This window comes from Ananas comosus, linkage group 10 (genome assembly GCF_001540865.1).
Source record: "Ananas comosus cultivar F153 linkage group 10, ASM154086v1, whole genome shotgun sequence".
NCBI classification, from domain to species: Eukaryota; Viridiplantae; Streptophyta; class Magnoliopsida; order Poales; family Bromeliaceae; genus Ananas; species Ananas comosus.
In genome coordinates, this window is record NC_033630.1 from 9,685,786 (window position 1) to 9,691,081 (window position 5,296).

The window sequence follows — 5,296 nt, forward strand, 5'->3', positions numbered from 1 at the left end:
GTCCACGAGTGCCACTCCGGAGTCTGGCTACCTTGCTTTGCGTTGATGTCATAGTAGTCCGGTTTGGACCTTGCTCTCCGTCGGCCGCCCTTGGGGTGGTGTCCGGTGTAGCTTCGACAGGCGGGACGGGTGTATCACAGTCCCTAGTGAGGTTGGGTCAATGGGATGCATTTCCATATCTATAGATTGGATCAGCATGCTAAAGACCCAATCACGATGAAATACGTCACCTGACCCCAAGGTCAAAATCTGTGGAAGTGAACACCGACCGCCTAGGTCAATCTCATGGAGTAACACTCCAACAATAAAATCAAGTCTCATCGAAGATAATTCAACTGATCAACATGATCATATCTCAACAAGGAGTATACACCGATCCATCAAATCCAATCACACATAGGTGGATATTCTACTAGATCATCACTTACTCTACATGTCATACACGAGATACAAGAAAGCTCAATCAAGAGTCTACAAATCTATATGATAATCAACAAGACAATCAATATGTAGAGTAAAATTATGGACCAATGTGAAGTCAAAAGAAGTTGTCCTACTCAATTAATAAAATAGATCAAGCGGGAAAAACACCGAGTAAGATACAACTTTACCAACTTCGGAATGGAGCACCCACCTCACCAAGTACCCGAGTCCTCGACTCAAAACGATAGTTCTAGAAGTCACCTGTACATAGAAAATATCAACACGATCATCATCAACATCCTGCGTGTCATCTATACTAACCTGACACATTCCACCTATACTTGCGTGTATCGCAAATGACCGGATCATTAGTTCCATAACCGGCATACATAACTAAGCCCAAGCCAAGCCGACTCAACAAGGAGTCACCACGTCACAACCACAATCTCAAGATTTACCGGTTTAGGTGATGAGATGACCGCACACACTAGGTGCTCGATAAACCGAACGACAACCGTCATACAAGGCTACAACCGAACCTATATGTGTCGTTCCGATTATCCGAACACCACTTTGGTGTCGCACCATGTACACATGGTACATTTGGCCCGATGATGCTCGCAATATTGCAACATCACCAATTGGTGACATAAGGTCACCCACAATGTGCCACGACACAAGCGGAACATCAGACATTCCTACCGTTCTCCCGAACCCACCGATTTTTGTAAAAACCCATCGGGATGCCACTTTGGTCAAGAAGCATTCCGAGTCACAACAAGACATATTTAACTCGTATCCGCTGTCCCCAAACGCCTTATTTTAGGTGTTGGGACAGCCGCAAAAGAAACACACTGAAAACGGGAGCCGTAGCTCCAAAAGTGACCAAAATGGGTCCGACGATACCTATTTCAGTATTCGAACCACCCACAACTCACTTGCTGCCACGAGGGGCACAAAACACAAAGATATATCAGCCCAAACACCTTGGACAGCAAAAGCTCCAACACCCAAGTGACCGGAACCGAAACGAGCAATAATAAGCTTTAGTTAGTGTCGATTCGCACCAAATCAGTCACGGGAAGTTTCTAAGCCTCGAACACTAAGTCCAAACACCAAATTCCATCAAACACCGCTGCCCAACACCACCCACAATGCACAAAGCATCTAAGAGTCCAAGTCGCCCCAACATTACACATTACGCATCATTATAATACAAAAGATGGGGTTTCAAGTGTTTTACTAGATTGGAGCTAAGCGAGTATAGTCGAATGGCACACGGGGGTCGAAGACGCACCTCTGGCTGCAGTGAACCAGCAAGGGAGTCACTTTGACAATTGCCGTCCGTCGGAGAGCAAAGAATAGGCCGCAACCGAGCCGATTTGAGTCCCCGATAGCTTCGCGATTCCACCGATCTTCCGAATCACTCTACCAAGGTGAGCACTACGTAGAAATTTTCCTCACGATCGCTACGCTCCAAAGAACTCCAATTTTCGACCACCGAATTGCTCGGAAAAGGCAAAACAACCAACAGTCAATTTATCGAACACTTGGCGGGTGCAATTGAAAACAGGGATTCGAGACATCAATACCTGAAATTTAGGAGAGCACGGACTAGGGCCTATGTTCAGAAGTGCTGTGCTCACCCGCGGAGGGTCGCCGGAGGCGCCGGATGGCTGGAACAGTGAGTCGACCAAGCTAAACACCCCAGATTACAACTATGGCAGCAGCAGCCACCAAGGTTGGGGAGTTTCAGGCTGATCCGAACGGGATAAAGGGGGAGGAAGAGGTTGGTCTAGGAGAGGGGGAGCCAGGGCTCGCACCAGCCGGCGGCGAGGTGCCGGAGAGGTGGCTGCGACAACCCAGAAAGCAGCAGCCCGGTCGGGGCAGCACACAAATGCGCGCGGGGGCGAGGTGGGCCGGCGGCTGGGAGCAAGGCCGTACAAAGAGGGGACCTCGACCAAGATCCCGCGACGGCGGCGGCGCAGTGACACGGCGTCGCCGGTTCTAACTTGAGGGGAGGGACCACCTCTCTCTATCTCTCTATATACATATATGTAAGGAGAGGAAGAGAATGAAGTAGGGACAGCGAGAGAGATCAGGGGAGGTTGCCGGCGAAGGCCGCACTCCGGCGAGCACGGGGAGAGGTGAGGGCGGCGGCTGTGCACAAGGAGAGGGAGAGGGGATGGTACGGCTAGGGTATACCCCAGATTACCTATACCTCTCTCTCTCTCTCTCTATATATATATAGAGTAGAGCTCCTGTGCTTTTAAAAGCACAGGAGCTCTGGTGCTCTGGTGCTTGTGATTTTATCACCATTGAATTGCTCTCGCCTCAAGATCCGTGCGTTGTTAGTGAGGCAAGTTAAACGGGTGTAAGGAGACTGCGTTACTCTGTCTCTGCACGTGAACTCTCTCTCTCTCTCTCTCTCTCTCTCTTTCTCGCTGGTGCTTTGGCAGATCCGCCCATGCCTCCCCCTCTCTCCACGCTACCTCTTCCTCTTTCCCCCTCTCTCCATGGTCGATCTACGCTACAGAGTTGATCTGCGCGAGGCGAGCTCCGTCAACCCTGTATGCTACAGAATTGATCCCGAGCGAAGATATGAAGGTCTCCTTCTCCAACTCCGGCGGCCTCCATCCCTCCGATCCAGGATGCCCTCCTCGAGCGCGCACCATATACCATTATATTTTTATGCCACATATTTTTATTTTAAATAAAATTTTGTATATATTTATTTTTATTTTTTGAGAGAGATAAATAATATGCTACACAACTTTTTTTATTGTAATTTTTTCCGTAATAAATTTAATAGGATAAAGTAAATTTTAATTTTGAGAAAGATAAATATATATGACAACTAGTAAGGTTATACCACAAATTTTTATTTTAAATAAATTTTCATAAAATTTTGCATTTATTTTTTATTTTAATTTTGAGAGAGAAATACGCGGTTGTTCGGATTTCTTCTTGTAATTTTTTTCGAAATAAGGAAAATAAATGTTAGATTTATCAATGTCACTCATCCCTTTAGATGTTAGATTTTCTGTAAATAAAGACAAATTGATTAGTGTTAATATGTCGTGGTCTTTTAAATTGGTTTGAGATCAATTTGTTGTTTTCTATTTAATCTTAGAGAACCGAGAACAAGAAAAATCTGTATGAACTTTCTTTTCGAAAATCAATTTATCTTGATGTAAAGTTGATGTATTGATGATAATTACATGATTATTGCAGGCTTCTTGAGTAAATTATATAGCCATATATACTTCACATAGGACCCCACACGCTTCTATTCGCAATGGTCCCTGCTTCTTTTTTTTTTTTTTTTTTTATTTTTTTTGTTACATCCGAAGTATTTTCTTATAAAATATCAGTCTTGAAAAAAGTTTGAATGACTTTTATTTTAACTTCAAAAAAAGAACTTACATGTTACCGGTAATTGGTGGCATTTACTATAAATTTTAATCTTTATTATATTCATTTTAATAATTCTGTGTGTTAAAGTTTTATATGCCTAAATGTAATATGAACTTATCATGTTCATTTGATCGTAATATGTATGTCTTAGTTGATATGGAGCTGAAAAATATAAAAATTAATGTATGTCTTATGGATTTGTAAAATGAGGTATTTATGTGATTGATTAGATGCTGAAGAATGTGTATGCAGAATAGTATTGTGTATGCTGAAGAATGTGTTACAAATCATGCGGTCAAATAATTCTGTAACCTGAAGAGCAAGTCCATGTAACCTGAAATATACTAAAACTTTATCGGTACGTTACTTTTATGTACATTGTTGTAAATGAAAGGTTCTGATTTTCAAATTTGATGTCATTTAGATTTTATGTTTGAAGTTTCGAAAATAGACCAGCCCCCAAGGTATGGTTTTTCTCGCTCTTTGATAAGAGAGCATTTTCCCTTTTCCTTTGAAGCTGTGGGGATTCTAAGTGGAACTGGAGTAAAATTCTAAAAAAATAATACAATGTGCAAACAATAACTGCATTGAAATCGTTAACAGAATATATTTAAAATCTAATTAATTGTCCTCATTTTGAAGCAAAAAAAAATACCTATTGCAGCTACACTTCTATACATATTATACTACTAGTCTAGAGTAGAATCATAATACAACAAAAACAGAATCTAGTTCTGCCAGGAGGTTAGATTGAATTCTTCAATTCGGATGTATAATTGTGAGATGAATCTGCTTTAAACAAACACATTCTTTTTTTCATCCGGCGAAGACATGCCCACCTTCCATTTCCGAGGCCCATATATTATCCAAGTACGACTGTGAGTAAACTTCTTTGATCTGCACAACCTGCTCCACCAGAGCTAATTAGTTGGGAAATGCAATAAGAACACTAAATTATCGATAATTCAAACCAATACGGCAGTGGAAAATGCAATAAAAACTTCTTTGTGTGCATGTCTATTTATCTCTCTCAAAATTAAAATTTACTTTAATAAATTTATTCCGAAAAAAATTACAAAAAGAAAATCGAGTAGCATACTATTTAAATCTCTCAAAAATAAAAATAATATATACAAAATTTTATTTAAATTAAAAATATATTGTATAAAAATATAATGGCATTAAAAAATGGCGAGCATTCGAGGAGGGCGTCCGGGATCGGAGGGATGGGGGCCGCCGGAGTTGGAGAAGGAGGCCTTCAGATCCTCGCCCGGGATCAATTCTGTAGCGCACAGGGTTGACGGAGCTCGCCTCGCGCAGATCAACTCTGTAGCGTAGATCGACTATGGAGAGAGGGGGAAAGAGGAAGAGGTAGCGTGGAGAGAGGGGGAGGCATGGGCGGATCTGCCAGAGAGCGCCAGCGAGAGAGAGAGAGAGAATATATATATATATATAT

The 5,296-nt window shown here is 42.1% G+C and overlaps 1 long non-coding RNA gene across 1 annotated transcript; it reads right to left on the bottom strand.

Annotated features, from left to right (window-relative positions):
• LOC109716656 lies at window positions 381-2,668 on the bottom strand. Its single transcript, XR_002218001.1, has 3 exons — window positions 2,016-2,668; window positions 1,721-1,931; window positions 381-684 (listed from the first exon to the last, which is right to left on the bottom strand). It is a non-coding gene; the product is annotated as an uncharacterized LOC109716656 (long non-coding RNA).